At 38.8% G+C, this 19,069-nt stretch overlaps 1 pseudogene; it reads right to left on the reverse strand.

Moving 5' to 3' along the window:
* Positions 1-5,123: 5,123 nt before the first annotated feature.
* The window catches only part of LOC148151952 (uncharacterized), an 83,245-nt pseudogene continuing 69,299 nt past the window's right edge, over positions 5,124-19,069 (reverse strand).

Here is a 19,069-nt window from a genome sequence, read left to right on the forward strand (position 1 = left end):
CTCCCATTAGCACCTTGCTTATCTATTAGCTTTGAGATATTAAGAGTGTCTTTCACCATGAAGATCAATGCAAAAACTTACCTTTCATTTCTCTGTTCCCCATTGTCACTCCCCCAGTAGCATCCTCCAAGTCTCCCACACACTTCATTCATCCTCTTTCTTTTTATATGCTCATAGCAGTTATTCCTGGTTGTTTTTATGTTTCTTGTTAATTTACTTTCATAGTCAATTTCCTTTCTACTTATTAACATTTTAGTCATTGGCTGGTGGTCCAAAAAATCTCAGCCCTCTGCTCGACCATTAGTCTTCACTGCTTTGTGTGTCTTAGAGACTTGGTTAGATACTTTCCTTGACCATCTTTGTTAACCATAGGTGGTTCAATTCTTCTCATTGAGTCCTTTTTGATTGTACAAAATTTTGCCTAGATTTTTGACAAATCTGCTTAAATATCTGCCTCTGCTCACCAGACACTTCCTCTTAGTATATTTTCCCAGCTCACTTTAGGCAATTCTTTCCTTATACCTCTGTAACTACAACTACTAATAATAAATATTCCCATTGTCTGTAATGTTAACTCTAGAGAAAATTAGCAGATGCTGATCACTTAAACACAGCAGACAATTTCAGAAATATCAAAGTACAAGGCATACTGCTATACTTGGCTCTGGCCATGGACTACAGGCAGATTATATACTAAAGTCCTTAGCTGGGCAATGGGCCACTGATTGTAAGGGAGGGGGAAGCAGTTAGGAGAAAAACATTTACAAAACAGTGGCTGACCCATCCCAGAAAATAAAAGCCAGCTGATCTACAATTCTACACATGTGTACCAATAAACCAGAGTAGTTTGATTTTCATTCCACTTATTTACTAGCCACTACTGAATTAAAGATGTGGACTTTGTCCTTTAGTTATTGCAAACTGCACTGCATGATTCCAACATTGGCATGAAGTTTTCATATTTTCTCCTACACCTTTGGACCTCTATGTTTAACTTATTTTCCTTACCAAAGCCTTTTCAGGATAGTTTATGAAATAATCAATAAATCCATCGCATGTTTGCTCCACCTCTAATAATGTTTGATGCATCTGTACAGGGAAGAGAAGGCATTGGTGGCTATGGTGGGGGAAGGTGGGTGGAAACTTGTTTCATCCCCTTTTTCCTAATAAAAAAGAAAATACTGAACAGATGTGCAATAAATTCTTATGCACTCTCCAAAAAGGTTATCATATGAAACCAATAAAGACATATACTCAAGAACGTCAAAGACGTATTTTTATTTGCATTGACATTTAAAGGAAAAGGTTGAAATTAAATTATGACTTATACTTATGACATCCATTTCAGTATTTAATATTTTGAGTTTGCTTTTCATAGACGTATTTCCATTTGGAGAATGCATTTGTTTTTTATGACCACACATATAAGGGAAAAGTACACAGAATAGCTACATTATTATATTCAAACTTATTACATTGACAAGTCCTTACAAATTTAGATTTCATAGGTTGCATGAATAAAAATGTGAATTGTGATGAATCTTAGTATTCCAGGTGAGGCAGAAAGGCGCAGTCCTCCAGTGTTATGTTTCACAGAGCAGTAAGATAATTTTTGTCTGTTTAATTCCTCATAAATAGTTCCAGAATTAAGAGTTCCCGCCTTCAAGTTTGTTCTGAAGAGAAGACACTGGGTATTTGATGAGTTGATCCCCCAAAATAAAGGGCAAAAATAAAATCAGAGAGTAAACCACCCTAGCGCTACACTTGCTACCTCCCTGGTGGTCAGATTAGAAGCATGATGATCAGAGGCTAAGACATTTATCACTGTCCTTGTGCTTCCATTTAAAGAAAAGTATAAAAGTGTGGGAGAAACCAAGGGAAGGAAGAGAATAAAATAACATGGGTATAAAGCATTAAGAAGCAAGAATGGGAAAGGACACTGTTCTCTCAAACTGAACATGACTTTTCCATGTTACAGAACAGGTTTCACTAATCACATTGCATTCTTATCTTGTTTTTCATATTTTTAACTGCGCTATCTTCATTTTAGAGCAGAAACATTAGACTCACACCGAGAGGATTTCCCATATCATCGAGTCACGCTTTGAGCTCATGCTGTGGTGGAGTTTCAAAAACCCTGACACCAATTTCACTTCTGTACCCAGATCACCCTTTCCAACAGTCCATCTTTCCTCACCCTGACATCCTCACTCGCTCTCTCTCTGTCTCTCCCTGTCATGCTCAATCATTTTTTTCCTTTCTCTGTCTCTGCTTCTGTCTGTCTCCTCTCTCTTTCTTTCTCTCTCTCTCTCTATGTCTCTCTCATTCTTTCTCTCTGTCTAATTCTGTGTCTGTCTCTCTGTGTCTCTCTCTGTCTCTCTGTCTGTCTTACTCTGTGTCTCTGTATTGCTAATATAGATAAATACGAGGTGTAATATTTTGGTAGGGCAAATCAAGGCAGGACTTAAACAATAATGGTAGGGGAGTTTGACAACTCCCTGGGGAGTTGTCAAACAAAGAGACCAAGGGATGCAGGTACACACTTCCTTGATAGTGGAATCACAGGTAGACAAGCTGGCAAAGAAGACGTATAGCACACTTGCCTTCATTGATCAGAACATTGAGTATAGGAGTTGGGGCATCATGTTATTGCTGTACAGGATATTGGTGAGGCCACATTTAGAATACTGCGTATCATTCTGGTCACCTTCATTGGAAGGATGCTGTTAAACTTGAGAGGGTGCAGAAAAGAGTTATAAGGATGTTGCATGACTTGAGGGTTTGAGTTTTGGTAGATGCTGAATGCGCTGGGGCTTTTTCTCCTTGAGCGTCAGAGGCTGAGGGGGGTGACCTTATAGGTGTCTTTATACAATCATGAGAGGTGTGGATTGGATGAGTAACCAAGCTCTTTTTCCGGGGAGTCCAAAACTAGGTTTAAGGTAAGACGGCAAAGGTTTAAAAGGGACCTGAGAGTAACTTTCTCATGCAGAGGGTGGTGCATGTCTGAAATGAACTTCCATAGAAAGTGGTGCAGGCAGGTACAATTGCAACATTACTAAAGGGGTCTGAATGGGTATATGAATAGGAAGGGTTTAGATGGATGTGGGCCTAATACTGGAAAATGGGACTAGGTCACATTGGGACAACTGGTTGGCGTGGATAAGTTGGACTGAAGGGTCTGTTTCCGTGCTATATGACTCTATGACTCTAGTTCTTGCTGTCAACTGACATCGTATGATATCATATTAAATTGGCGCTATGCTCTCAGAGATATGGAGCTCAAGTATGAAGCCAACGAGCAGTTACATGTGCATTAAAATTAAAGCAGTGTCATTTTGTATAGGGGTGGTAGGCAATTTGATGTTTATAAAAGTTTACATTAATAAAATATACTCTACGCTTATTTCTACAGCAAGAAAATTGACAGGAGTATTGGTGGCATATGGTTGAAGCTTCCAAAGTACTTAATTGCTTTAAAACAATGAAGTTGTGAAAGGTGCTTTGTAAATGCAAATTATTTCTTCCCAGAAAGTTGTGCTGAACAGATACTAAATGATAACTAATTGGCATCAAAAATGATTTTGTTTTATGAATTAGCCTTATTCTTAAATCAACAAAATATATTAGGATAATGTATGCTTTGCTGTACACATGACATTTAACTGTTATTTTTAGCACTTCAGTAATGGAGTCAACAGGGGTTAGTTGGTGTATACAGAAACCCGAATCATACAGCAAAGAATTATAATACATATTCAATCAACTACCTGCAATATCATACATTTTGTATGAAACATTGGTCCTCAGCAGATAAGTGGTGAATATTTGTGGTGATAGGCACATCATGTCAAGATATACCTGCCATTCCACTGTGATCTATTATTAGATTTTTGGGACAAATGTGCTTCAAAACTTTATTCCAGCTAAGCATTTCAGCTAAGTGTTAAAATATTTAGGGCAAACTTACATTTGTACCACATGGATAGTAATACAATCTGTAAATAAAATAGATTTTGTAATGGGTAGGCTATCAGCTTTGCAGGAGTGCTTTCCATGTGATGAAGAAGAATGTATCCTAAAATGTTGATTCAAAAACCTCCCCATCCCTTTTGTTAAACCTTTCTCTGCCTAGCTCAAATCTCTTTCCAACATTTCCAGCTCTCCTTGTTTGCTGCTTCCACTGATGAAGTCAACATGGTTTAATTTCCATCCTCAAGTAAAGAACAAAGCCAACAGGACCTGACAATTACAGATGGCATTCACCACATGGAACAAGCAAAGTAGAAAATCCCACCATTTTATCACAGCCCATTATTCATTCATTTTCTGACAGGGTTTGTGATTACAGATCACTGGATTGACTAACTAGACATCTGCAAAGTGAATTACAGAACAGGTTTGTTTCATCTCACAATTGTCAGACCATGTTGTAATTCTTCACAATAGTTGTATGCTGAAGAACTATTTATGGCAGAATAAATCATAATTAAGGCCTTGGTTTGCTCAATTTACACAGTTAAGCAAAAATTAATTAAAAATAGTTATTTCTTTGCCAAAGAAGAAAGATCAGGAGCATCATATCTCTATATTTAGTTATTTTGTGTCTTTATTCACTTTTTTTCTTGATTGTGAACCTCTTGCACTTGTTGACTAACACAATCAAATGATTGTAGATAGCATCCAATGTTTATAACCACATTTAATGCTGTTTACTGGTCATATCTGAAGCACCCTAAGCATTTGTACTAAGCCTATGTATAGCCATCATTAACTAAAAGCAAGCTAGATCGGAAGAGATAATATTAAATGTTCAAAGAATTTTTATTGTATCTAGTGACATTATGAAATGAAGGGTTATTTGAGAAAGACTTCCACTGTCAATAATAAAAGTAATTGCTTCATAAAATTTGTGGTTGCCAGCATTTTCCAAACTATCAGTGAATGGCTGAAATCTAAAAAGTATCAAATAGAAATTTCTATTATTTTTGACTATTTGAGATCATGGTGATCTAAAGCTTATAAAAGGTGAAAAAGACAACATATTTCAATAAGATTAAAAGTCAGCATCTCTGACGTCAAGTGTTATGTTATGCATATGTATAATTGCAAGTTGAGTTTGAAGTTTAGATATTTTTGTGACAAACAACGTCAGCTGACTTAGATACAGCTTTCCAAATTGTTTCTGAAGAATGAATTGTTGTTGTATAAAAGGTGGCTCGCTATTCTTGCTGTTGATTTCAAATTCAAACTGAATCACAGGTCAAAGGTGAGAGGTGAGAGGTTGGCCTGGATCTTCCTTTTTGTACTCTTATGAGTTGCACGCTGGAATTGCTTACTGCATACAGAAAACCTCCATCAGTTCCAGTATGAAGTGACACACTGGAAAAGATGGGCAGAGATCCATTTGAGCTACTTTTGGGACAGTATATATATATATATATATATATATTCCATATCTTCAGCGTGCAAGCAAAAAAAATCACAAGTTGGCAATGTATTTACTAATTTGTTTCAATGCCAACATGTTTTGACCTAAACAAAAACATTGCTTGCATTGCATTAACAGAAAGTTGGTCTTGAATTCTCAATGTGTGTTGCTGGCAGGCAAGACTTCCTGCTGGCAGCACACATTTGTAAAACTACCACTTCAGAGTAAAGGACACCATGGAATAAGCAGCAATGATATAATCAAGACCACTAACTGCCTTACAGCAACTGAATAAGTTTTATCATGTGTGATTTTATGATTTTTTAAATTAATGGTTTGAGGATTACATCCTGTGAATCTGCTCATTTCTAATTACACCCATCGATTTATGGTGACTGAAAAAGTTAAGCTTTTCACTTAATTACAAAAGTTTCGGGATTTTTTTTGCCAGCCTTCATGTTCCATGTCTACATCCACATAGTTAATGTTAGCTGTGATCTAATTGAGTCATAGTCATAGAGATGTACAGCACAAATACAAACCCTTTGGTCCAACTTGTCCATGCGACCAAATATCCTAACCTAATCGAGTCCCATTTGCCAGCACTTGGACCATATCGTTCTAAGTCCCTCCTTTTCATATACCCATCCAAATGCTTTTTAACTGCTGCAATTGTACCAGCCTCCACCATTTCCTCTAGCAGCTCATTCCATGCACAAACCACTCTCTGCATGAAAACGTTGCCCCTTAAGTCATTTTATATATTTCCCATCTCACCCTTAACCTTTACCCTCTAGTTCTAGACTTGCCCACTCCAGGGAAAAGACACTGCCCATTTATCTGATCCATGCCTCTCATGATTTTATAAACCTTCATGAGGTCACCCGTCAGCCTCTGACACTCCAGGGAAAATAGTCCCAGCCTATTCAACATTTCCCTATAGCTCAAATCCTCCAACTCTGGCAACATGCTTATAAATCTTGTCTGAACTCTTTCAAGTTTCACAACATTCTTTTTTTTTAGATTAGATTACTTACAGTGTGGAAGCAGGCCCTTCGGCCCAACAAGTCCACACCGATCCGCCGAACGCAACCCACCCAGACCCATTCCCCTACATTTAACCCTTCTCCTAACACTACGGGCAATTTAGCATGGCCAATTCATCAAACCTGCACATTTTTGGACTGTGGGAGGAAACCGGAAGCCCGGAGGAAACCCACGCAGACAGGGGGAGAATGTGCAAACTCTACACAGTCAGTCGCCTGAGGTGGGAAGTGAACCTGGGTCTCTGGTGCTGTGAGGCAGCAGTGCCACCGTGCCACCGTGCTGCCCTTGAGGCCAGAATTGCACGCAATATTCCAAAAGTGGCCTAACTAATGCCCTGTACAGCTGCAACATGACCTCCCAATTCCTATACTCAATACTCTGACAGTAAAGGAAAGCATACCAAACGCCTGCTTCACTATCCTATTTACCTGCGACTCCAACTTCAAGGCACTATGAACCTGCACTCCAAAGTCTCTTTGTTCAGCTCAGGACCTTACCATTAAGTATATAACTCCTTCTCTGATTTGCTTTTCCAAAATACAGTACCTCACATTTATCTAAATTAAACTCCATTTGCCACTGCTCAGCCCATTGAACAATCTGATCAAGATCCTGTTGTACTCTGAGGTAACGTTCTTTGCTGTCCATTACTCCTCCAATTATGGTGTCATCTGCAAATGTACTAACTATACTTTTTATGTTCATATCTAGATCATTTATATAAATGATGAAAAGTAGAGGACCCAGCACCGATTCTTGTGGCACTCTACTGGTCACAGGCCTCCAGTCTGAAAAGCAACCCTCCACCACTACCCACTGTCTTCTACCTTTGAGTAAATGCTGTATCCAAATGGCTGGTTCTCCCTGTGTTCCATGAAATCTAACCTTGCTAACCAGTCTCCCATGGGGAACCTTGTTGAATGCCTTGCTGAAGTCCATATAGATCACGTCCACCACTCTGCCCACATTAATCCTCTTTGTTACTTCTTAAAAATCAAGTTTGTGAAACATGATTTCTTATGCACAAAGCCATGTTGACTATTCCTAATCAGTCCCTGCCTTTCCAAACACACGTAAATCCTGTCCCTCAGGATTCCCTCCAACAACTTGACCACCACTGACATCAGGCTCACTGGTCTATAGTTCCTTGGCTTTTCCTTAACATCTTTCTTAAATAGTGGTACCACATTAGCCAACCTCTAGTCTTCCAGCATCTCACCTGGGACTATTGATGATACAAATATCTCAGCAAGGGGCCTAGCTTCCCACAGAGTTCTAGGTTATACCTAATCAGGTCCTGGGGATTTATCCACTTTTATGCATTTCAAGACATCCAGAACCTCCTCTTCTGTAATATGGACATTTTTCAAGATGTCACCATCTATTTCCCCACATTCTACATCTTCCATGTCCTTCTCTACAGTAAACACTCATGCAAAATACTCGTTTAGTATCCCCTACATCTCCTGCAGTTCCACACATAGGTTGTCTTGCTGATCCATGAGGGGCCCCATTCTCTCCCTAGTTACCCTTTTGTCCTTAATGTATTTGTAAAAACCCTTCGGATTCTTCTTAACCCTATTAGACAAAGCTATTTAATGTCCCCTTTTTGCCCTCCTGATTTCCTTCTTAAGCAGACTCCTTATTTAGCTAATATGGTAAATCTTTGCACCAGAGTCTGATATTAGATTATAGGCATTCAAACAGAAATTGCTGGAAAAAAACTCAGCAGGTCTGGCAGCATCTGTGGAGAGAAAACAATGTTAACATTTTGGGGCTTCAGAACAGTTCTGAAGAAGTTCAGCTTTCTCTCCATGGATGCTGCTTGACTTGCAGCGTTTTTCCAGTAATTTCTAACTTTCTTCCTGATTTCCAGCATTCATGGTTCTTTGCATTTTAAAAATTAGATTACAGCCTTTATTTCACTCCTCAAAAAGAGGGGTGAATCAATAAAGTTCAAGAGCTATCTGCCCCAGAAGAGGTTGATACATTTTTTTAAGAGTGGCAGAATCTTCAATCATTAAGGTAAATTGAAGTTATAATATTTTACATATTTAAGAATTCCAATATTTCTGTGATGTACAAGTTTTAGCTCTTCGTGTGATGGGCTGAATGAGTTGACAGAATTGTAAATTTTTAATTCTAACAAATACGGGATGTAAGATTTTAAATAATCATTTGCAGTTTTTATGCAAGTATTGCAAATTCCACTTCTATGAACAAATATATTTTGTGTTGTTTTTATTAATTCACATTTAAAAGTTCACACCCCGACTTTCACAAAGGCATATCATAGTTATTTATGAAGTAATAAATGCAGTAATTCAGGGCTGCCATTTAACATCATATGACAAGAACACAGTCATTTGTTCTTAACTGATACCCATTTCCCATCTTTATTGTCACAGATTGGATGCAATAGAACCAGAATTGAACAAGATATATTGGCTGTGTTTCAAAAAAAATATAGACATAAACAGAATCAAAGTTTCAGGAAACAACTGAAACAATATTTTTGTGATGTTTATTAAGAATTGTAATTGCTAAAATATAAAGCTTCCCATCTCTGCAAAAACCCAACCCAAATCCAGATAACCTTTTTGTCTATGGGACCAACAGATTTCAAAATTTCTTGTATTGCTATATATAGGACTGTGAAAATGTACTGACCTCTGAGTACAAACTGTTATTAAAATATAAGAGATTTGTTCCTATAAGGTGTGATTTCATGGACTGATAGACGTAGTCCTGTTTTCATAAGCCCTATTAGATGAGTGCCTGATTGCACCATTGCTGTAAGGGCTAAGCAGTGAGAAGTGATAATGTGGTTCCCCTTATGAAGGAAGGAAACACATTCCAGCTGTTTTTGCATGTCTCATGGCATTGGAAAAGAAATAGGAGCAATTGGCTTGTCACCAATTTTGTTCATAACAGGACAGCCTAGGGAAAACCAAGACGAACAAAGGAAACAGAAATGAATTTCAAAAGATGGACAGGAGTCAAACATTATCCATTCTTGATTTTGCAGAACTTAGCTATTGCTGGATTGTTCAAAAACTTGAGCTTACTCATACTTACATTTGACATGATAAATCTCCACAAGTTGGTCTCATATAAGGAGATATGTCAAATGAAGCATTGGTAAAGTGGTACTCTGTTGACTGTGGAAGATTTTATATTTGTTCACTGAAGTATTGTTCAAAACAAAGAGGATTAAATTCTTAAAGCTTGGAGGACAAAGTAAGCTTTCAGCAAATTGACAGTCTGTTTGACATACCTTCTAATCTGCTTTCCCATTGACATAGACCAAAGTTCATATGCCATAGAAAAAATCAAGAATTAAATGTGGTGGCTAGGCTTTGGAGTGGAACTGACATGGACATAAGTTGCCACAGGTCTCTTCGATATCAGATACCTCCCTGACTTACTGGAGCAATGATGGTCAGGCTCCTTCCATGAATGTTTGCATTTAGTCCATGGATTTTGGGAGCTCAAATTTCCTTTGAGACTGATCTCAATTTTTGAGCACCTTTAAAAATTCTGTGAATGTAATGTTTAAGAACAATTGCTTAGAGTACAGATTTGGGTCTGAGTTTCAATTAGGTTTTCTGCTTTAATTTTGGCAGAAATCCTGCTTCATTGTGTAAGCGTAACTACTGCCATAGCTGCAGCTACAGAGCAGAAGAAAATCAGAAGAAATTCATTTCCACTATTTGTTGCATTAATCCTCTTTAGTGACACTTACCTCAGTGTTACAGTGTGACCATAAGTTGATAGAATTGTTCCAGGAGACATGATGAGTATGTCATAAAGCAGAGAAAATGAGGTCTGCAGATGCTGGAGATCAGAGATCAGAGATGGAAATGTGTTGCTGGAGAAGCGCAGCAGGTCAGGCAGCATCTAGGGAACAGGAGAATCGACGTTTCGGGCATCAGCCCTTCCTGTTCCCTAGATGCTGCCTGACCTGCTGCGCTTCTCCAGCAACACATTTCCATCTATGTCATAAAGCAGGCAGGCTTCTGTCAAGTTTCTCCTTGTTTGTGTACTCCCTTCATATCTGTAAGCGATTGTGTTGAGGTAAAGTTCTGGTTTTTCTACAAGTGCTTTTGTGAGGTAAACCACTCCACTTGTGAGTTGTGGCAGGAGTGAGGAGTACTTAATCTGTTTCTCTGTCATACCAAACACCAGGTAAATGACGTGAAGATTGAATGCTCAAGTTCATACAAAAGTATTTTGTTTCAAAGTCATCTTCTTGTACAAGTTCAATGACTGACTGGAAAACTGGAAATATTGCAAGTATTCTTCCATACTTTTCAGTTTTGTTGCTGTAATCTGGAAATTTCATCATACTGATTGTTGAACTTAATTTTCAATGTATTGAAACATTGCGTTTCCCATAATGAATGACCAAGGAAGTTATTTTGAATTTCATAGCATGTAAATCAGCATCACCACCTTCCTCACTCCTTACTCACAAATAAATCAGAAGGTGTTATGAGATCTCCAAGGTCAAGTTCAGAATCAGGAGTGTTATCTCCAAATTCATGCGGTTCCAGAGATGAGAAATTTCAGATATTAGGACAATTTGGAGAGGTTGTGGCAGTTTTCCTTTGAGAGAAGAAGGCCAAGAGACACTCTGAGTTTTCAAGAGGGCTGAATAGAATGTTCCCATTCCGAAAAGGATTAAGAATGAAAGGGCAGAGATTTAAAGTGATTTTCAAAATAAGCAAATGTGTCACGGAAACCAAAACTAATCAATGGCACATGTGGTTTGAGTCTGGAATGCACTGCCTGAGTGGTGGAGACAGGTTCAGCTGAGGCATTGAAAAGGGCATTGTTTATATGTTAAATAATCATTCAAAGTGCATAGGTTCGGAGAAAAGGCAAGAGAATGGCACTAAGTCATAATGATACACATTTAGAAAGTTGGCGAAGACACAATGGGCCAAATGGCCTCCTTCTGTGACATAATATTTCAGTGATTCTGCGATTGCTATGCCTTTTGTTGGGTCCCAAAATTGGCTTGAATAAGTCTACTTCTGTAGGGCAAAGATTAAGATTCATTAAGATTCAGTTATTATTTAGATATCTCTAATGTTTACCTTACACAGCTCCTTGAATGTACTTCTGAAGGATCTAATGGTTGTTTATGGATCTCTCATTAAAACAGAGCATGTTCTAAGCAATTCCACTGAAGTTTTTCTGTTCTTGCTGGGGTTTAACTAGTCCTGAAAAGACTAACAACATAAAGTTTCTTCTTAATGTACCTTCACGTGAACTCAGAGCAGAATTAATTTTTGCTTCATTCATTCATTCATTCATTCATTCTAGGGCTGCATGTGTCACTAAGAAAAGGTCAACACAAACTGATGCTGAGAAATTGACAGTGAACTGTATTTTTGAACATAACAACTGTGCTCTAATATTGCTGTTCAGTCATGAGTTCTAGGATTTTGATCCTGAAAGTTACTGTTCAGCCCCATTTCATTCTCCTCCTCTTTCACAAGTCATAAAGTCAACTCTCCAGGAATGCCTGATTTGTAACTGTAGCCCCATTTATGGTGTTGAGTTCCAAGCTCCAATTTCAGAAATTGAAGTTTACAACTGCTCTGAACAGGTCACCTAAATTGGCACCAGGACTAGGTCAAAATAAATTTTCAATTCTGTTACTTAACTGTTTAACTGCAATTTGTTTTGAAGGATGCGATTAGTAAATGACTCAGTTTGGCTCAGCTTGCTTGCTATAGACTATTATGTCTTCTTACTACAATTCAAACATTTTAGACACCTTGAATGTTCCAATCAGCTTGCAGATAGTTTGCTCAAAAGAACTCTGCTGTACTTTAGATGAAGATAACCTGTTCCTGGATTAATTTTTTATGCCTACCAAAAATATATATAGAAATAATTCTGCCTATTCTGCTCGAGATATGTAAGACTTAGATTGTAAATGAGCATCATACTAAGAAGCTTGAAGCTTTCACTTGAGCTGCCTTCAGAACCATCTAAAGATTGAATGGCTGAAAATGTGTTGCTGGAAAAGCGCAACAGGTCAGGCAACATCCAAGGAGCAGGAGAATCGACGTTTCGGGCATGAGTCCTTCTTCAGGAATTCTAAAGATTGAATGGCAGCAAGAAAAAAACAGAGACTGAGGTGCTCAACTGAACTAACATGACAGACACAACTGGGTTAGGCGGTTGCAGTGGCCAAAATATTTCATTGGGACCATGAGTTGGAGATGCAATCTCATGGCAGTTAAAGGAAGGACTATAAGGACACCCTCATCTGATCTCAAGGTCTTGGAGAAAGTCACTCCAGGTTGTTGAATAACAAAATAAAAAGAGTTCAGCTTCCTTCAAAAGCAAGTGCACATATGAGACAGAGAGGAAATGGAAAGATACAAATCCCAATCCAGCAACTCATCCAAAATACATTTGTTTATTGTATCCTCTCTTTTTAGCAGAATCTTCCAGGTGCCATTAACAGTCACGTATGTACCCACCAGACCCCAACCCAGCACCACATAAAGAAAATTGTCACTTTTATCTTGATGATGATGATGATTTTTTTTAAAGCTTTGTTAATGTTTACCTAGGTTTAGACTTTTAGAAGGAGGCAATAAGCAATGGATCAAAACACTGTGTGAACATTTTCCCATAAACAGTGGAACTTCACAGGCTCATAGTTTATCTATGTTTATGAACTCCTTTTATGGGGGAGGGGCTATGAATATCAGATATTTGTCTTTTGTAACAAAGGTAATAGCAAACAAATTGAGGACCAAATTTCCATGGCTTCCAGACAGAATCTGGTCTCTGGTGGAACCTCAGAAATAGATTGGCAGTCAGAGAATCTTGGTCTTTTGTTTCTGTATTGGCCTGGGTGGTAACCTTACTTATTGTGAGATAAAGTGTTCTGAACAGTAGAAGGATAAAATAGGGTTCTACAAAAAGGGAAGCAGCCCAGACCAGAGAAGTTATTTCCTCAAGATTTAGTCCTGGGACTGGAAGTTGATAGAATCAAAGAATTGTTATAGCACAGAAGTCCATTTGCACCAGTGTTCGATAGGAGCACTTAGTTCTGTTCTCTTGCCTTCTCCCTGTAAACTTGTAAGTTTTCCTGTTTCTGATGCAGTCTAATTTGCTTTTGAATGTTTCAGTTAAATCTGCCTCAATATTTTCTGAAGCACTGCATTTCAGATCTTTACTTTTGCTGCATGAAAAGATTTTTTTCCCGGTCTCTTTTGCATCTTTTACCAATCATATTCAACCTATGCCCTCTCATTCCTGATCCTTTCATGAGTGGGAACAGTTTCTCCCCATTTACTTTGTCCAGGCACCTCACGACTTTGAATACTACTATCAAAACTCATTTTAGCTTTCTTTTCTCAACGGAAAACAGTTCTGGCATCAATAAACTATCATCAATATTAAAATTCCTCATCACTGGAATGATTTTCATAAATATTTTCTGTACTGTCTCCAATGCCTTTGCATCCTTCTTAAAGTGCTGAACCCAGAACTGGGTGGAAAAGTACAGTTAAGGCTGAATCAGTGCTTTATGCAAATTCAACATAATCTCCCTACACTTCTACTCTCTGTCCCTATTAATAAATCCAAGGATATAATGTACCACAGTAATGATTCTTTCAATCTATCCGGCCACCTTTAACGAATTAAACAAATAGCCATCCAAGTCCATCTGTTTCTCTATTCTCTTCAAAGTTGTGCCTTTCATTTTATATTGCCTGTCCATGTTTCCATTTTCACTGCCAGTGAGGATCCTGATACCTGGGTGAATTCTGGGTCCCAACTCCAAATCTGACCAGCTTCATTCTTGTGACACAATTTTGAAATGTAAATGGACTGCATCGGGCAGGAAGTGAGCTGAGTGTTCAATCAGACGTGCTGGAGGGTGAAGCAACTTGCCTGATGTCAGTGGCAAAAGCCGACAGTAGCCACATTGGGAGGACTGTCAATTTGCTGGCAAACTATTCCCTGGGAAAAATGACTGCACGGATGATGATACAATCACTTTTAAATGATGTTGATTGAGGGCTCTAACATTTGTAGGGACAATTCTACTTGCCTTCAAACAGTGTCAGGGGATTTCTATGTCAATGCAAGCAGGCGGATGGAATGTTGGTTTACATAGCACCAAAAGAATAGATTTTCAGTTTTCTCAGTGGTATCATTCTTATAATTTAGTCAGCAAGTTATTAACTCAAACCAATCCAGGGAGTCGAGCACAAAATCAACATAATATCTCAGTGCAGCATTGGGGAAGAACTGAATGATTGAAGATGTTTTATTTTGGTTAATGTCTTAACGTAGGCTTTAAATTGATGTGAAAGATTCTATGGCACTATTTATCAAAGATCAAGAAAGTTTTTCCTGTGTTCTGGCCTTGCATAGTCCTGTTTTGTGTACAAATTGGATCCCAGGTTTGCTTATGTACCAACAGTGACAATACTCCAAAATGTCTGTGAAGTATGCTGAGATTTCCTGATAATATGAAAAGTAGGGAAGCTATTTTGTCTAGTGGACAAGTCCAGAACATGGGGCAATAACCCTAAAATATGAGTTTGGCAGGGAAATCAGGAAGCACAAAATTGGGATGCAATATTCACAAAAGTAGTAGTAGAAATCAGAACTGTTATTTTCAAATGGCTGTCGGTGTTATTATGACTGAGGTTGGAAGGGTGCATATTCTCTTTCTTGTCATACCATTCCACTGATCCCAAAATATATTTAAATGTTTAATGAGTTGCTGCATGGCAAATTATATTGTTAAGGTCAGTATAAAATGACTAATGGATCTAGTTTCTTTAATAAACAACAAAATCATCAATTTCTTATAACAAGATATTTGACTGAAGCAAAGCTGATGGACATGCAGTTTGAAATATGAACATATATAACATTTACCTTTCCAAAGAATCCCAACACATATGTACACATATACACATTAAAGAAAAATAAGGAATCATTCTCTGCAAATATTAACTTTGGAAAAATACTTCGACCAAAGCTGTTTTTCATTCTCAGAGAATAGCCAGATAAGGTCTAAAATGTTCCAGCTTACCTTCAGTCTGGTGACCTTGTACATGCAGATGGGTCACTAAATACAGACTATTATCATAGAAATATGCAGTTTGCTGTGTGGGATCTCTTCAGGCACAGTTCATTCAGGATATTGAGAGGAAGCCACTTAGAGGCCCTTCAATGAGAATATCTGTTTTGATTTTTCAGTTGTCACATAGGATACTCAGAATGATTTCTCAGCGAGGCTGAAAAGTTCTTATTTCTTCACAGGCTACATTCCAACTGAACTGCAAAGAAGTCTAAAAATAGCCACATTCCTGCCAGCCATGTACTCAGATATATGACTTCCAGTAAGTCCATCTAGTTAGCTGAAGACCAATGAATTCCAGCAAGTGTATTTTTAAAGGTGTCTTTTCATTGACCTTCCTAAAAAAAACACAGGTCCAGATATCTCGTCAGCATTACAAATGAATCACTTTTTATTAAATTGCATGATAATAGAAATATACTTGTGTCTGTAAGCATTTGTTTTTAAACTGTGGTTGATCATTATTTTCCATCCATTTCACCTCTGCTGCAGGCAAAAAGGCTAGTGAGGATTCTTGGCTCCATTCACGTGCTCTGAATTGGTAGTAAACCTGGCTTTAATATCATGCTTTGGGAGAAGATTGGTAAATATCCTCAATCCCTCTGAATTATCAATGCCAGTAGAAAAAATAGAGTATAATCTTTGCTCTGCAAGGGTAAAACACCAAGAAGTATAATGACCAATGGGAAACAAAGTAGCAAGTTAACATCTGTGGGGGTGGATTCAACTGCGTGGAAAAATATGAAAAGAGAAGAGAACTCAGGAGAGGTCATTGAAGTCTCCAGCACACAAAATAGGACAGAGTGTTTGGAAAAGGTCAGGATTAAACTTCAAGCACATTGGATAAACAACGAGAAGAGGGCCAGTGAATACAAGACTGAAGGTGTTGGAACCTGAATGCACATTGTATAAGAAATCAGGTAAATGAGCTTCTGGTGCAGATCAAAATTGGCAAATATGACATGGTGGGCATCACGAAGACGCAGCTGCAACAGGATCAGGTTTGGGAGCTAAATATCCAAGGATATACATCCTATCGAAAAGACAGGTAAGTGTGCAGTGGGGTTGGGGTTTACTTGTCAGTAAGAATTAAAATTAAATGAATAACAAGAAATGAAGTAGGGTCAGATGATGTAGAATCTGTGAGGGTAGGAGTTGAAGAACTGCAAATGTAAAAAAAAAATCACAATGGGAATAATATACAGGTCTCCAAACAGTAGTCAGGATTCAAAGTTTGTGCGAAGATTTGTAGCTCGGGTGCTCGTTGTTGTGGTTCTGTTCGCCGAGCTGGAAGTTTTTGTTGCAAACGTTTCGTCCCCGGCTAGGCGACATCATCAGTGCTTGGGAGCCTCCTGCGAAGCGAGGCTCCCAAGGAAAGTCGAGGAAAGAGATGAGTATGGTGGCCTTCACTAAGGAGAAGATGGAGAAAAATTGAAAGGTTGATCAATCATCTGGACCAGATGGGCTATAGGGCAAGCCAGACAGAGAACAGCCAGGGAATTCCTAGAGGCATGGCATTCATCCACAAACTCCATCAACAAACACATCGACCTGGACCCAATATACCAACCACTACAGCGGACAGCTGAAACTGACAACCGGAAGCGGCAGGGACAGACCACTATAAACACCGGAGGAAACATCAAAGAAGCGCTTCGCAGGAGGCTCCCAAGCACTGATGATGTCGCCTAGCCAGGGGACAAAACGTTTGCAACAAAAGCTTCCAGCTCGGCGAACAGAACCACAACAGTAGTCAGGATTTGGGGCACAAGATATACCATGAGATAGAAAATGTGTGCATGAAAAGCAAGATTAAAATGATTATGAGGGATATCAATATGCCGGTGGCCTGGGAAAATCAGATTGGTGGTGGATCGCAAGGAAAATAATTTGTGGTATGTCTATGAGATGGCTTTTTGGAACAGAAAGGACCCCCATTAGGTAACAGGCAATTCTGGATTTAGTGTTGTGCAATGAGATAGACTTGATAAGGGAGCTTCAGGTGAATGAACCCTTAGGAGGTAGTGACAATAATATTTACTGTACAATTAGAGGTGGAGAAGGTGAAATCAGATGTAACGGTATTACAGTTGAATAAAGGCAGGAGAAAGGAGCTGTCAGAATTTACTGGGAGAGGAGCCTAGCAGGAGTGAAACAGCAACAGCAGGAGTCTCTGGGCATAATGCGGGAGACACAGCAACTATACATCCCGAGGAAAAGAAGCATACTAAAGGGAGGATGAGGCAACCATGGTTGACAAGGGAAGTCAGGTTCATCATAAAAGCAAAAGAGAAAGCATATAATGTGGTGAAGGGCATTGGGAAGCCAGAGGATTGGGAAGCCTATAAGAACAAAAAGGACAAAAACAGAAATAAGGAGGAAGAAGGTTAAATATGAGGGTAAGCTAACTGGTAATATTAGGATAGATTGCAAGAATTTCTTTTGATAACTAAGGGCAAAAGAGAGGCAAAAGTGGACATTAGGCCACTGGAAAATGACTCCAGAGAAGTAGTAATGGGAACAAAGAAATGACTAAGGAACTAAAAAAGTACTTTGCATTGGTCTTCATGGTTGAAGACAAATAATATCTCAAAATTTGAAGACAGTCGAGGAAAGAGATGAGTATGGTGGCCTTCACTAAGGAGAAGATGGAGAAAAACTGAAAGGTTGATCAATCATCTGGACCATACCCCAGAGTTCTGAAGGAGATGGCTGAAGAGATAGTGGAGGCTTCAGTGATGATCTTTCAGGTATCACTGGAGTCAAGGAGGGTCGTAGAGGACTGGAAAATCACTAATGTAAGCCCTCTGTTTAAGAAGGGAGTAAGGCAAAAGATGGGAAATTATAGGCCAATTAGCCTGACGTCACTTATTGGTAAGAGTTTGGAGTTCATTGTGAAGGATTTCTGAATACTTGGAAGTGCATGGTAAAATAGGTCAAAGTCAGCATGGTTTCAGCAAGGGAAGAGCATGTCTGATAAAACTGTTAGAATTCTTTGAGGAGGTAATGAGCAGGTTCGACTAAGGAGAGCCAGTAGATGTTGTCTATCTGCATTTCCAGGAGGCCTTTGATAAGGTGCTGCACAAGAGGCTGCTGAGTCAAATAAAGGTCAATGGTGTTAGAGATAATGTATTAGCATGAATAGAATATTGGCTGTCTGGCAGAAGGTAGAGCGTGGGGATTAAAGGGTCCTTCTCAGAATGGAAGCTGGTCGCTTAGTGGTGTTTCAAAAGGGTCAGTGTTGGGACCACAACTGTTCACTTTATACATTAATAATCTGGATGAAAGAACTGAGGGCATTCTGGCTAAGTTTGCAGATGAAACAAAGATAGGTGGAGGAGCAGCTAGTATTGAGGAGGTGGGGAGGCTGCAGAAATATTTAGACAAGGTAGGACAGGGCAAAGAAGTGCTAGATGGAATACAATGTGGGAAAGTTTGAGGTCATGCACTTTCCTAGGGAG

Source organism: Chiloscyllium plagiosum, unplaced genomic scaffold, assembly GCF_037043375.1.
Source record: "Chiloscyllium plagiosum isolate Xiang-an unplaced genomic scaffold, Cpla_swu_hap1 HiC_scaffold_2, whole genome shotgun sequence".
NCBI lineage: Eukaryota > Metazoa > Chordata > Chondrichthyes > Orectolobiformes > Hemiscylliidae > Chiloscyllium > Chiloscyllium plagiosum.